General features: G+C 44.4%; 1 pseudogene; it reads right to left on the reverse strand.

Moving 5' to 3' along the window:
• Nucleotides 1-213: 213 nt before the first annotated feature.
• LOC120065604 lies at nucleotides 214-8,466 on the reverse strand (annotated as a pseudogene).
• Between the last annotated feature and the right edge of the window lie 7,923 nt (nucleotides 8,467-16,389).

The following is a 16,389-nucleotide window of genomic DNA, read 5'->3' on the forward strand; positions in this document are numbered from 1 at the left end:
TCTACATTGACAAAGAAAAACATTTGAGAAGACCTTATATATTGTATATTTCTGTTCTCATAAAAGCCTTTAAAGTTCAAGGTCTTCAGCTAATCATCAGTTTTATTTCTGTGAAAATGAATTGACGCCATGGCGACTCTGAAACCAAGGTTATTGTAGCATTGTTGTGAGAATGTTGTGTTCTCCCCAGTACACTTCAGCCTTGTGCTGACTTTATCTGTAGAGTGCCATGGAGGCACTCTGATACAGACACATGTAGGAGTCACTCAGCAGCCTGCGGACAGACTCTCCAGCCTGGGAGGGGTCAGCCCGCGCTAGCTCCTCCTCTGACTGAGACAGGAAGTCACCCACCTCAGGACAAGCCCTGATCTCTGGAATGTTGTAGCCACTCTGGTCATCACCTGAGGGGACTGAAGATTAGAGATCTGACAAGTGAAAGACAGATAAGACTAGACATTTACGTCAGGTTGCAGTGTTCTCTACATCAGGTTCAAAGACAAAGGAAGTCATTGGGTATCTAGTGACAAGGCAAGGAAAAGTCTGCAATTGAACAGAAACTATTATTTGTTCGGCACCTCAGAAGAAATGGATTTAGCGGTCTGTTCTTCCTTTTAGAATAATGTTTTACCAACCTGACATCCACTCAATAGGTTTTGAAATAAACTTTTGATGGCAACAGACAAGATTCTTAGACAAAGATACAAAAGTATGTGGACACCCCTTCAAATGAGGGGATTCGACTATTTCAGCTACACCCGTTGTTGACAGGTGTATAAAATTGAGCACACAGCCATGCGATCTCCATAGACAAACATTTTCAGTAGAATGGCCCGTACTGAAGAGCTAAGGGACTTTCAACGTGGCACCGTCATAGGATGCCACCTTTCCAACAAGTCAGTTCATCATATTTCTGCCCCCCCCCCACCCTGTCAACTGTAAGTGCTGGAAGCAACAACGGCTCAGCTGCGAAAGTGGTAGGCCACACAAGCGCACAGAACGGGACCGCAAAGTGCTGAAGCACGTAGCTCGTAAAAATCGTCTGTCCTCTGTTGGAACACTCACTACCGAGTTCCAAACTGCCTCTGGAAGCAATGTCAGCACAATAACTGCTCGTCGGGTACTTCATGAAATGGATATCCATGGCCGAGCAGCCGCACACAAGCCTAACATCTCTACGCTTGATGCCAAGCATCGGCTGGAGTGGTGGAAAGCTCTCTGCCATTGGACTCTGGAGCAGTGGAAATGCGTTCTCTGAATTGATGAATCACGCTTCGCCATCTGGCAGTCCGACAGACAAATCTGTGTTTGGCAGATGCCAGGAGAACGCTACCTGCCCAAATGCATAGTGCCAACTGTAAAGTTTGGTGGAGGAGGAATAATGGTCTGGGGCTGTTTTCATGGTTCGGGCTAGGCCCCTTAGTTCCAGTGAAGGGAAATCTTAACGCTACAGCATTTAATGACATTCTAGACGATTCTGTGCTTCCAACTTTGTGGCAACAGTTTGGGGAAGGCCTTTTCCTGTTTCAGCATGACAATGCCCCCGTGCAGACAGCAAGGTCCATACAGAACTTATTTATTGAGATCGGTGTGGAAGAACTTGACTGGCCTGGACAGAGCCCTGACCTCAACTCCATCAAACACCTTTGAGATTAATTGGAACGTTGACTGTGAGCCAGGCCTAATCGCCCTCCTGTGGCTGAATGGAAGCAAGTCCCTGCAATGTTCCAACATCTAGTGGAAAGCCTTCTCAGAAGAGTGGAGGCTGTTATAGCAGCAAAGGGGGGACCAACTCCATATTGATGCCCATGATTTTGGAATGAGATGTTCGAAGAGCAGGTGTCCACATACTTTTGGTAATGTATTGTAACTGTGTTCTTTGAGGTTAATCTCACCATATCTGTCTGCCATGCTGTCGAAGAAGAGCCAGGAGCGAGGGCCAGGGCCATACTTCACAAAGGACACATAGTGGCTGGTGTGGATACAGAGCACAGCGAACAACTGCATTTTGTGCCTGGGTACAGGGGCATCTGCTGGCACCTCCGCTGGCACTACCAGGGCTCTAGGGCAGTGGCTCTGCCGAGAGGGATGAGTGTGCACCTGTCACAAAGGGAGAAGTGGAGATGGAGGATTGGGAAGAGGGAAAGTAAAAAGGGAGATTCAGTTAGATAAAGGAGACGAAATCAATATACTTGCAGGTAGAAAAGCTGTAGCTCAGAGTCATGCTGCTTAACTGTGTAGAGTGGGGTTTGAAATTAATGACACCCTTGATAAAGATGAGCAAAAATGACTGTATTAAATAAATATTTCAAATACTGAGCTATATTGTATGCTAAAAAAAGCCAAATAGCCCCATCATGTCAAATATCCACCACCGTATGTTACAGTAGGTATGGGGTTATTTTCTGCTTATGCATTCTCATTTCGATGCCGAACCCACCACTGGTGTGTGTGGCCAAAGAGCTATATTTTCATGTCATCTGACCATAGCACCGGTTCCAATCCAAGTGCCAATGCCGTTTAGCAAACTACTGGAGTTTACATTTGTTGGATGACATGAAAATAAAACTCTTTGGCCACGCACACCAGTGGTGGGTTCGGCAACAAAATGAGAATGCATAAGCAGAAAATAACCCCATACCTACTGTAAAATACGGTGGTGGATATTTGACATTATGGGGCTATTTTGCTTCCACTGGCAGTCAGTAAGCGGAGATTAAGGATATCAAGGATCTGTAAAGATTCTGTATCGAGGAATGGTCTAAGATCCCTCCCAATGTGTTCTCCAACTCATAAAACATTATAGAAAAAGGCTCAGTGCTATTATCCTCGCAAGCTATGGAAAACAGGGGTATCAATCATTTTGACCCCTACCTTGTTTTACTTGTTAAACAACATTTCTCTGAGCAATTGTATTTGTATAAAATAATATAATTTCCTTTTTTTTTTCATACACTATAGCTCAGTATTTATTTATTTTATATAGTCATTTTTGCTCTTTATCAAGGGTGGCAGTACTTTCTGACCCTACTGTATACCTGTGTCTTGCAGGTAGTGCAATACTGTTTGATTCTTCCTGGCTGGAGCTTGCGGTCTTGTAGGCACTGGGGGCACTCGTACTCTGCCAAACGCCCACAGAGGAAGCATTCTCGGGGGGCTGATGGGAGAAGAAGGTGGAAAAGTGTCACTCAACCTGAAGACAGTTTACTATGGTAAGCTATGCGTAGGGAGTTACTGCATGACCTTACTTTTATTCATAGGTATACGTTTCAGATGTGTGATTATGCGATTGTGCTGAAACTCACAGTTGTATAGAAGATCTGTGATGTCAAATTCTGTCGAGGGGATAATGTGGGGGAACATCTTGTACTTCTTCCCAAACCTTGGCATGTGGACCATGAGGCAGGATGGGATCTGAGGGACATATTAGAGACATTAAAGGTCCAATGGAGCCTTTTTTATCTGAATATCAAATAATTTCTGGGTAACAAATGATTGTTTTCAATGAAAATTGTTAGAGCAATTTCTCAAGCAAGAATTTTGCTAGGACTATCTGGGGTGGTTTGAGTGGGGAGGGGAAAACAGAAAACTAGTTGTTATTGGCAGAGAGGTTTGGAACTCTATTTCTTATTGGTCTATTAAGTCAATTTACTAAGCCAAAACTCCATCCCATCAAAACAGGCAGAAAGTTCAGGCAGTCTTCTCAAACAGCTCTTACACTAAAAGGGCATGATCATAATTTTCACAATTTCACAGTATTATTCCAACTTCATAGTGTGGAAATATATATAAAACACAGGAAAATCATGTTTTTGACTGCACAGTGCCTGAATATTAAAACAAAGTGATTTCCTTCTAAACAAAAGGTGCGCTGACTACAAGGCCTTGTAAATATTGCTCCTTAGATAACCTTGCACAGTATCACCCACCTCCTCAAACTTGAGGCCACAAGACAGCAAGGAGATATCCAGGAGCTGCTGGACAGTGGGAGTCTGTGTCACCTGCTCCTTATCCAGAATAATCTGGAATGTGTAGGCATCCTGAGATGTGTCGTTATTCGACCTGAGGCCCAGAGAACAATCAAGCTAAGCAACTCAGTCATGGCAGTGTCAAATAAGGTCTAACAGACACTCAGAATCCCAGAGAATGGAGATAAGAAGTGTGAGGAGGGGAAGCAAGGAGAAATAAGTGGCCTACAGCATAACATGCAAGAAAGAGAAAATATATTGGTTAGGAGGTCAACTAGAGAAAGGTGAACTGGTTCAAACCTGAGTTTAAGCAATGACTTCATGCAAAGCACCCGCTGTAGAAGGATTGTGATGAACTCTTCAGGGTCTGCATGGAGGCAGGATAACACCATTTAGGTGGAATCAGAGACACTGCAGCCATTTAAAAATCCTAATTCAGACATAATTTCCCTTGGCTGGTATTTCATTTCTGTTTAAACACGACAGTAAAGAGACCTATAGAATCAGCACTCTGAGAAGTGTGTGAGCGTACCTTTCTCTTCTGTTACAAAGGTGTCACACCCGAGCTGCTTGCGGAAGTTCATTACGCTCTCAGCAGGCACAAAACCTTGTCTGTGGATAACACACACACTATTGTCACTCTTGGTGGCCGCACACGAAGATACACACTTTCACATAACACAAACACACAGAGATGCACATTCATATGAAGTGCATATACCTGAACATACACTACCAATGTGGCAGAGTAATATCAGACATGCATTACAACCACATAAAGGCTGTTGTGTTTCAGTCTAGGTTGAATTACAATGTCATAACGCCCTTATTTGAAGACCAGCTGATAATACAGGCCTGCATGAGGGTCAAGAGGATCTAGAAAACTGCAAGCACAGACAATGTTTATACCTGCGCAAACGGTTGACAATGTCTTTCTTCAGAGAGCGAGATATGCTCTTTTCTGTGCCAGCTGGTTTGTGGCAAACACTGTCCAGGGTCATAGATAAGCTGAACAGACTGTGGAGAGAAGTAGTAGATTTATTATATTGGCAGTGGTCATGGTGCAACTTTAAGTCCTTTACTACAATAAACTGGGCTCAATGAAAAGGATGCCCAATAAATAGTGTCACATTTTTATACAATTATGAGAGTTAGGAACAGTGACCTACAGAAAAACCATTTGACCAGAGGGGATTGAGTTAAGTTTACCTGAATAGAGTGGCATCGAGGTAGCAGGAGTTATAGTGCCCCTGGATCCCTTTCATCTTGCCCACGAGCAAAGACAGGGCTTCCGACTCAGGGATAGGAGGGACGTTCTCGTCTGTTTCCTCCAATGGAATGACTGATACAAACCATACAAAAACATTATGAAGTACTACTCATAATAGAAATAAAACTGGTACATGTTTTATATCTGCTGTTGGTTGGTGTTTGATTCAATGTGTGTTTGGTTTAGGGTGGGAGCTGCAAACTAATGCTTATTAGGTTATGGCATTGTAATAATAGCCTATCTACACTGTTTATGTGTGTGTTAGTGGGATTAGGACCTATATAATTGGTGTCTAACCTGGGGGGATATCTGTCGCTTTGAGGGTCTCCTTTTCAGAGGGGGGACATAAGAACCTTCCATCTGGACTGCACTTTGTGAGGGGCACAAACAAGGCCCTGCCCCCTTTACAAGTGAAATACTGCTGGCCTCCATACGTCCCATCTGAGCAATTATTCACCTCATAATCCTGATGGCAAAACCACAAAAGAGTTGCTGAGGAATCAAAACTGATTGAGATATTTACATCTCAGAGTAGAATAATAGGCAAGCTCAAGAACATTGCTTACACAGTTCACATCTTACACTCACCAGCTCAATTCCGGCCCAGTCGTTTTTATTTTCTGAAAGGACGCCCATCCAACGGATCACCCCATATACAGTTATCCCAGTGTTGGATGTTACCTCCACCATGGATCCCACCTCAAAAGGGTGGTGTGACGGGCTTTGGGTTGGGGTTTGGGTGACATTCTGGTCTAAATGGTTTATATCTCTCACTTGTCGTCCACGAGATCCCATATTAGGCATGGAGTTGATACGTGACACCGCCTTTCTGTTTAGACCTGGGGGAGAAGATGTTGAAGAGGGGTAAAAATGACACATCACATGGTTTCTCTCCTTGTCACGAGACTGACCTGTGGTAAACATGTCTGTTTATCTCCACAAGAGGTATGCAGAGAGCTCAGAGCATGCAATATACACAAATTCCAGAGCATGTGATGGCGCTCTGCTGCTACATTCCAGAGCACCTCAGCCAGTTTTACCAGTTCTGTATAAAGAACTGCTCTATGCCCCACTGTCTAGCCACAGGTGCTGCTCATTGCCATTCAATAACATTTACCATTTCTAAGGGGGAGGTGGGGATCTTTTGCTTGTAGGGGCACCAATTCACAGCAAGTCCTACAGATTAACTTTGAAAGTGATGATAATCATTCAAAGAATTCTGTCTTCTTACATTTTAGTCATTTAGCAGGCACTCTTATACAGAGCAACTTACATTTTCATACTTTTTTGTACTGGCACCCGGTGGGAATTGAACCAACAACCCTGGAGTTGCAAGTGCCATGCTTTACAAACTGAGCCACATGGGTCTTTGCAAAGCATGTTTAAAATGAGACCGAGCCACAGGATTCTGAAAGCTGATATTCTTTTCCTGGTACCATTGCTCTGCTTTCTTTCAAGAAAACATGTACAGTATGTAGGCCAGGGATGGGCAACTTTGACTTGTGGGTCTACATACCCCCACCTTGCGAGCAAAACATTTCAGCGGCTCGTGACAGCAAAGACAAACATTTTAAGATTTAAGGTTAATTTCCTGCAATTCTACACCTTTTGCCATGGTACAGAGAGAAAATTTAGCAATTTTCTAACTCATTCATGCAATTCTACTCATTTTGCCATGGGGCGGAGAGAAAAATGTGCAGTTTTACAGCAAATTTCCTGCAATTCTACACATTTTGCTATAGGGTGGAGGCAAATATTTGCCGTTTTTAATATGATAACTGATGATCAATGGGCCCCACCCCGGTTGGTAATTCGACCATGCTTACTACAAGTTGAGATAGCTGGCCGCTAGACTAACTTACCAATCTAAAATAAATGAGCTGACATGGGCTAATTGAGTGACTGCTGATGCACAACCACAAACTGCACCTTGTGTATTTTACTATTCTAACTCTCAACAGTAAGTTGAGAACCTGACTGAGCCCCCCTTCCCAAAATAAATTGGCCCACGGTCATACAAGAGGAGGGCAGCCAGTTGCCCATCACTGATGTAGGCTAGTGTGTTGGAAAACTAAAAACACGAGGTAAATGTGTCATATTTGGTAAACAAATACATGTAGGTCTATGTGCTTGCATACTAATCCATGAGAATACATGGGCATTGAACACCAGAAGATAAACATACAGTACTAACCCTCTGAATAACTGTCTTTCCAGCGAGGGCCAATGTCTACAGAGTATGCTGGGACAACCTGGACAATGTCTGCTGCACTGAACAGGGGGAGAGGGGCTGGCTTCTTAGGGGACACTGTTTGATCAGAGTCCTGCTGAAATGGAAAGGAAACAGGACAATTACAGTAAATCAGTAAATCAAGTACACCCAATCCCATACAGTAGCTGTGCTGAGAATTTTTACTGGCGAGCCGGAAATACAACAAAACTGCTTTTGAGCAACTGCCAATTGCTCAGATAATGTTATCAAGTTTCAGATGTTACGTAAAAGTTAGGTGCTGTAACTAATCAGATAACATTTTGGATCTTCCCCTGAGAGGAACATTCTTGTCTCCTGCTATCACTCATGTAAATCAATGAGAGGTTCAGGTGTACTTGACAGGTACAGCTCACAGTGTCTGCCATACTGTGACATCAATAGGCTAAAATGTTTCTCTTATTGATGAGAGGATCAAACAGACAGTTGAAATTCCTGATTATGTGCTTATACTTTGAACAAAATGCTGGAATTCATTCCCTATGCTGACATGGGCTTGCATACCATATTTGTAGAAGTTGCATACTCACCACAAACTCAACCTCAAAGCCCAGCATCAGCAGGTCCCCTTGGTTCTCCTTCTTACCGATCAGCATCAGGTTCCGAACCAGGCCTGGCTGGTGACCTTTCTTGTGCTTAACCACTACCAAGTCATCCTGAGACAGTACACAGATGGCTGAAAAGAGCTGGGGGTTACACAGGAGCTCCAGGCGTTTGCTGGAGGGGGACACGAAGAGCAGCAGCTGGGCCTGGTGTCGGGTGAGGGGGTACGTGTCCTCCCTCTTCACCATGTCCCCGCTCTTAGGATTCCCACTGCTGCCACCTCCGTACAACAGTCCCATCAGCTCTCCTTTATGCAACACTGCTTCCACACGGCCGATACATCCTCTGGAGAAGCCTTTTCTCGCCTTCCCCCGTGTCACTATGAAGAACTTGTCCTTCCCATCTCCTTTATATTCCATTCCTCTTCTAAAGTGAACAATGGTCCTGCTGACAAGCAATACATAAATTGTGTGACTAGCAGGCACCCTGTCAGGGACAGAAGTAAAGAAAGTATTATTATATCCTTCTGATCATTCACTTGTATTATGAGAATGTGAGGTCACAACCATTCCATTGTGTTGTCACCCTCAAAGCATGGCTTTAAAGGTTCTAATGTATAAATAAGTAACAGATAGGTAGAGGCAGAGGCATATCTCTGTGTAGAGGTATACACAGCTTTTGAAATCAATTCATTTTAGGATGTTTGTGTTGTCTTGTGAAACCACCCCAAAACAATGAATCATTAAAAAAAAAGTTGGGATATTTTTTTATGCCGTTTTTAACGATAATTCAACATCCAGCTCAGTGATATCACCATAGCATTGGGATATAGAATACTGGAATGGACCTTCTTATAATGGGATAAAAGGTCAACCATTTTGGTCAGTACCGGCGCCGCAAAAAGTCAAGTAAACAACAGTTTCCTGTGGATAACCTATCTCCACCTCCTACCGTCAAAAGGACCAACAGCATGTACAACCGGTAAAGTAAGTGTAAATATAATTGTATTATGTATTTTTTAGGGCGACTTCGGTCAGACTGCTAACGTTAAACAGTTAAGTCTGGGTAACTCTTGAATATCTGCATTGACCCTATCTTGCACTGACTCTATACACACACAATATACAGACTCCACTGACACACACACACTATATTCTTGATTCATATTGTTATCTATCCTGATGCCTGGTTACTTTATCCTGCCTCAATCACCTCGTACCACTGCACATTGATCTGGTACTGGTACTCCATAGCTATATTTTTGTGTATTTTATTACTCTTGTGTTACTATTTAATTTTGTGTTATTATTATATTTTAACTGCATCGTTGGGAAGTGCTCGTAACAAGCATTTCACGGTAAAGTCTACACCCGTTGTATTCGGCGCATGTGCCAAATACAATTCTTTTTTTTCTTTTTTTTATCTGTCTGGAACCAAAATCACATAGCAACTGGCAACAATGTCTCTAACAATTATATTGTATTACACTGTCCACAGTCTAGTGTAAACTAATATCGAGTTGCCTACAGTGGTTGCATACGAAATTACTCCATTTAAATTGAGTCAATCTTACTGACCGTTTATACAAGTATCTGAAGAGCAGTTACTCCAATGTACTACACATTCTTCAGATGACTGGAAGGTACAACTGAATCCTCGGCGACTGTAGCTCGGAATAAGGAAGTATTCCAACGTAGATAGCCTAACTGGTATACTGTAGCGCTGTTACCGAACACGCCCATTTCATACTCTCCTCTGAAAGTGACACTTCAGAATTAAGATTGTGATTGTTCTTCAAGAGAATTGTGACAGAGAAAGGGAATAGTAAACATGTCGTCCACCATGAATGATTCAGCGCCCCCCTCTGCCCAATTGAGATGTCGCATGTGACTAACACATTTCAATTTGTATTTATTAGGAATCCACATTCGCTGCTGCCACTACATGCCCTAGTTTTGTCACACCTGGACTACTGTTCAGTAGTGTGGTCAGGTGCCACGAAGAGGAACTTAGGGAAATTACAATTGGCTCAGAACAGGGCAGCACGGCTGGCCCTTAAAAGTACACGGGGAGCTAACATTAATAATATGCATGTCAATCTCTCATGGCTCAAAGTGGAAGAGAGATTGACTTCATCACTACTTGCTTTTGTAAGAAGGGTTTACAAGCTGAATGTACCGAGCTGTCTGTTTAAACTGCTAGCACACAGCTCGGACACCCATTCATGCCCCACAAGACATGCCATCAGAGGTCTCTTCACAATCCCCAAGTCCAGAACAGACTATGGGAGGCACACAGTACTACATAGAGCCATGACTACATGGAACTCTATTACACATCAGGTAACTGATGCAAGCAAAAAAATAAATACACCTTATGGAACAGCAGGGACTGTGAAGGGACACACACATGTACAGACACACGCATACAAGCGCTAGCACACTCACTCTACACACATGTACATTGTAATATTGTTGTATGGTGGTATTATACCTTTTGTATTGTAGATATGTAGTGGTGTAATAATGTTATTTGATGCACTGTTTTATATGTAATGTAAGTGCCTTAATAATGTGTTTGGACCCCAGGAAGAGTAGCTGCTGCCTTGGCAGAGGACCTGCCTTGATGATAGTGTTGTTAAGAAGGCAGAGCAGCGCTTTATTATGGACATACAGTACTTCTCCACATTTTAGCTCCTGTTGTAACAATATGTTTTGACCATGACAGTTTACAATCCAGGGTTACTCCAAGCAGTTTAGTAACCTCAACATTATTCTTTACAGTATTTAGTTGAGGTTTAGGGTTTAGTGAATGATTTGTCCCAAATACAATGATTTCAGTTTTTGAGCTATTTAGGACTAATTAGGTTGGAGAAACTTCCATTAAAGAACACCCGCTGTGTTCTGCGAGACAGATAAGTCATTATCCACAATATAGCAGGGGGTGTAAAGCCATAACACATACGTTTTTCCAGCAGCAGACTATGATTGATAATGTCAAAAGCAGCACTGAAGTCTAAAAAAACAGGCCCCACAATCTTTTCATCATCAATTCCTCTCAGCCAATCATCAGTCATTTGTGTAAGTGCTGTGCTTGTTGAATGTCCTTCCCTATAAGCGTGCTGCAAGTCTGTTGTCAATTTGTTTACTGTAAAATAGCGTTGTATCTGATCAAACAATTTTTTTTACTACGGGTTGGTAACAGGCTGATTGGTCGGCTATTTGAGCCAGTAAAGGGGGCTTTACTATTCTTAAGTAGCAGAATGACTTCTGCTTCGCTCCAGGGTTGAGGGCACACACTTTCTAGTAGGCTTACATTTGAAGAGATAGCAAATAGGAGTGGCAATATCCCCCGCTATTATCTTCAGTAATTTTCCATTCAGGTTGCCAGACCCTGGTGGCTTGTTAATTACTATAGCTCCTGCCTTGGGCCAATAAGTATAATTGTTTAAATGCGGGATGTCTAAGGCAAGATGTCACGCCCTGACCTTAGATATCTCTGTTTTCTATATATTTTGGTTAGGTCAGGGTGTGACTAGGGTGGGTACTCTAGTGTTGTATGTCTAGGGTTTTGTATGTCTAGGGTTTTGTATGACTAGGGTTTTGTATGACTAGGGTTGTTGTAGGTCTAGGGGTTTTGTATTTCTATGTTGGCCTGATATGGTTCCCAATCAGAGACAGTTGTTTATCGTTGTCTCTGATTGGGGATCATATTTAGGCAGCCCTGTTTCCCACTTTCTGTTGTGGGATCTTGTCTATGTGTAGTTGCCTGTCAGCACTCGTTTGTATAGCTTCACGTTTGGCTTTGTAATTTTGTTAGTTTGTTCAGTGATCATTCTTTAAATGAATTAGAATGTACGCATACCACGCAGCGCCTTCGTCCGATCCTTATAACGAACGTGACAGAAGATCCCACCACCTAAGGACCAAGCAGCGTGTTCAGGAGGAATGGACCTGGGAGGAGATTTTGGATGGAGCAGGACCCTGAACGCAGACTGGGGAGTATCGCTTTCCTAAGGAGGAGATAGAGGCAGCAAAAGCAGAACGGCGATATTACGAGGAGTTGTACCAACGAGACAAGCACGAGAGGCAGCCCCATACATTTTTTGGGGGGTTGCACACGGGGAGATTGGCTGGGTCAGGTTGGAGACCTGAGCCAACTCCTCTTGCTTACCGTGGGGAGCTTGTGACTGGTCAGACACCGTGTTACGCAGTGATGCGCACGGTGTCTCCAGTTCGCATTCATAGCCCGGTGCGCTCTATTCCAGCTCCTCGCAAATGCCGGGCTAGAATGGGCATCCAGCCAGGACGGATGGTGCCGGCTCAGCGCTCCTGGTCTTCAGTATACCTCCTTGGACCAGGATATCCTGCGCCGGCTCTGCGTACTGTGACTCCGGTGCGTCTGCACAGCCTAGTGCGTCCTGTGCTAGCGCCCCGCACTTGCCGGGCTCAAGTGAACATCCAGCCAGGACGCATTGTGCCAGCTCTACGCTCCAGATCTCCAGTGCGCCTCCAGAGTCCAGTAAGTCCTGTGCCTCCTCTCCGCACTCGCCCTGAGGTGCGTGTCATCAGCCCGGTGCCACCTGTACCGGTCCCACGCATCAGGTCTCCAGTGCGCCTCCACAGTCCCGTAAGTCCTGTGCCTCCTCTCCGCACTCACCCTGAGGTGCGTGTCATCAGCCCGGTACCACCTGTACTGGTCCCACGCATCAGACCTCCAGTGCGTCTTCACAGTCCAGTACGTCCTGTGCCTCCTCCCCGCACTCGCCCTGAGGTGCGTGTCATCAGCCCGGTACCACCAGTACCGGTCCCACGCATCAGGCCTCCAGTGCGCCTCCACAGTCCAGAGCTTCCGGCGACAGTTCCCAGTCCAGAGCTTCCGGCGACAGTTCCCAGTCCAGAGCTTCCGGCGACAGTTCCCAGTCCAGAGCTTCCGGCGACAATTCCCAGTCCAGAGCTTCCCGGCGACAATTCCCAGTGCAGAGCTTCCCGCGACGTTTCACAATCCGGAACCTCCTTCGACGTTTCACAGTCCGGAACCTCCGACGACGGTCCACAGTCCGGAACCTCCGACGACGGTCCACAGTCCGGGACCTCCGACGACGGGCCACAGTCCGGAACCTCCTTCGACGGGCCACAGTCCGGAACCTCCGACGACGGTCCACAGTCCGGAACCTCCGACGATGTTGCACAGTCCGGGGCCTCCGACGACGGTCCCCAGTCCGGGGCCTCCGGCGACGATCCGCAGTCCGGAGCCTCCGGCGATGATCCACGGTCTGGTTCCACAAAAGCGGAGGGATCAGCATAAGGAGGGGGGACTGCGTCCAGAACCGGAGCTGCCACCGAAGGTAGATGCCCACCCGGACCCTCCCCTAGAGGTTCAGGTTTGCGGCTGGGAGTACGCACCTTTGGGGGTGGGGTACTGTCACGCCCTGACCTTAGATATCTCTGTTTTCTATACATTTTGGTTAGGTCAGGGTGTGACTAGGGTGGGTACTCTAGTGTTGTATGTCTAGGGGTTTTGTATTTCTATTTTGGCCTGATATTGTTCCCAATCAGAGACAGCTGTTTATCGTTGTCTCTGATTGGGGATCATATTTAGGCAGCCCTGTTTCCCGCTTTCTGTTGTGGGATCTTGTCTATGTGTAGTTGCCTGTCAGCACTCGTTTGTATAGCTTCACGTTTCGGTTTGTTATTTTGTTTGTTCAGTGTTCATTCTTTAAATAAATAAGAATGTACACATACCACGCTGCGCCTTGGTCCGATCCGTATAACGAACGTGACACAAGATGCATCATATGTTTCCATGTTCTTTTCCAGTGATTTTTTTGATGTTGTTGAGTAATCACATTTCCATTGACAGTTTTTATAGTAAAGTCATAGCATATAAAAAAAAAAAAAACATCACGACAGCTGTGATGGAAAAAGGAAGTTTCACAACAATTTTATAAATGCCGACAGATAATTTGTACGTTCGGCATGGTGGGATCTGGTCAAATGAATTATGCGAGAAATGGCGGTGGAAAAGCTTTTATGCACAAACATTGATATAATAACCATCATATCGAAGTAAACTTGGAGTCACGCGATGACATGGTGTGTGGTTCTCTCACTACAACTCAGGAAACCATGCAGTTTATTAGGCTACAGAAGAAATAAATTATGATGAACTTGATGCTCTTTTCCAATAAATATCGAGGGTCTTATTCTGGCGACATGGTCAATGCGTGACTGCCGTTTGACAAATAAAAAGATTCTCGCTCTTATCCATAATTATCTCATCATGTAGATTAGCCCACCCGCACAGCCAAGCCGCACTATACAGTGCATTCGGAAAGTATACTTGACTTTTTCCCCAAAAATGTACGTTACAGCCTTATTCTAAAATTGATTAAATTACATGTTTTCCTCATCAATCTACACACAATACCCCATAATGACAAGACAGGATTGTGTCGAGGCACAGATCTGGGGAAGGGAGGGTACCAAAAAAAAATCTGCAGCTTTGAAGGTCCCTAAGAACACAGTAGCAGAAGAAGTTTGGAACCACCAAGACTCTTCCTTGACCTGGCCTTATGGAGCAATCGGGGGAGAATGGCCTTGGTCAGGGAGGTGACCAAGAACCCGATGGTCTCTCTGACAGAGCTCCAGAGTTCCTCTGTGGAGATGGGAGAACCTTCCAGAAGGACAACCATCTTTGCAGCACTCCACCGATCAGGCCTTAGTAGTGGCCAGACGGAAGCTACTCCTCAGTAAAAGGCACACGACAGCCTGCTTGGAATTTGCCAAAAGGCACCTAAAAACTCTCAGACCATGAGAAACAAGATTCTCTGGTCTGATGAAACCAAGATTGAACTTTTTGGCCTGAATGCCAAGCGTCACGTCTGGAGGAAACCTGGCACCATCCCTACTGTGAAGCATGGCGGTGGCAGCATCATGCTGTGGGGATGTTTTTCAACGGCAGGGGCTGGGAGACTAGTCAGGATCGAGGGAAAGATGAACGGTGCAAAGTACAGAGATCCTTGATGAAAACCTGCTCCACAGTGCTCAGGATCTCAGACTGGGGCGAAGGTTCACCTTCCAACAGGAAAACGACCCTAAACACACAGCCAAGACAACGCAGGAGTGGCATTGTGAAAAGCCTCTGAATGTCCTTGAGTGGCCCAGCCAGAGCCCGGACTTGAACACGGACTTGAATCTCTGGAGAGACCTGAAAATAGCTGTGCAGCGACGCTCCCCATCCAAACTGACAAAGTTTGAGAGAATCTGCAGAGAAAAATGGGAGAAACTCCACAAATACAGTTGTGCCAAGCTTGTAGCGTCATACCCAAGAAGACTTGAGGCTTTAATCGCTGCCAAAGGTGCTTCAACAAAGTAAGAGTAAAGGGTCTGAATACTTATGTCAGTATAGTTGAAACTGTGATGGAAACACATTAGATTTGTATTCGCTACATGAACATTTATGCGAAAAAGGTAATTTTGTGTGCACTACTTCATCATGCAGTGATTTTTTTTGCAAAGAAGCTAAAAAGTAGTTGCAAATTTGCTAAAATGCTTTTACATTTTCTGTGATGAGATTAGCATACGCTGCTAGATGCACACCCACCCATCCATCTATCTATCTATCCATCCATCCATCCATCCATCCATCCATCCATCCATCCATCCATCCATCCATCCATCCATCCATCCATCCACCCCAACCAAACACCCAACCCTAAAGTAGGCTTCTGTGTTATGTAACCATACCAAATGTAACATAACATACTATTTGAGTGTCCCGGATTTACGTTTACTATGTTACATCTAGTCTATGAGAGCTGTCTGCCATGGTCCATGCCATGGTGAAACTTGCACTACTGTAGGTCTAAAATAATTGGATGGTGAAATGTGTCAGTCAAACCAGAAAAGCAAGGTAAAGCAATTCAGGGATTCTAGACAGTCAAGACAATCCTTGTCCTGCAAAGAAACATACTTTTTTGTTGAAAGAATCGATTTAGCAAGCAAAAGGCATTTAGAATTAAATGTAGGCTGGAGCTTATACATGATTACATCACGTGCCCCACATAGGCTACCTTCAAAAGTATTCGGGAATCATCATTTATTCGAAAAACACATTCATTTGTCGCAATAAAGAAAGTTTGACAAAAAAATATCCACCCGTCAAACAGATAAAAATGTGGTCAATCTCTAGAAAATGTATCCTATATCTGCCATTTCCTTGAGCAGTGACATTGTCCATTACCCAGGAATATGTACGCTATCATTTCTCACGTGAAGTATCCACAAAGCGTCTCTGAGTAGGAGTGCTGATCTAGCATCAATTTTTAGATCATAATGAAT

Source organism: Salvelinus namaycush, chromosome 20 (genome assembly GCF_016432855.1).
Source record: "Salvelinus namaycush isolate Seneca chromosome 20, SaNama_1.0, whole genome shotgun sequence".
In the NCBI taxonomy this organism is placed as follows: Eukaryota; Metazoa; Chordata; class Actinopteri; order Salmoniformes; family Salmonidae; genus Salvelinus; species Salvelinus namaycush.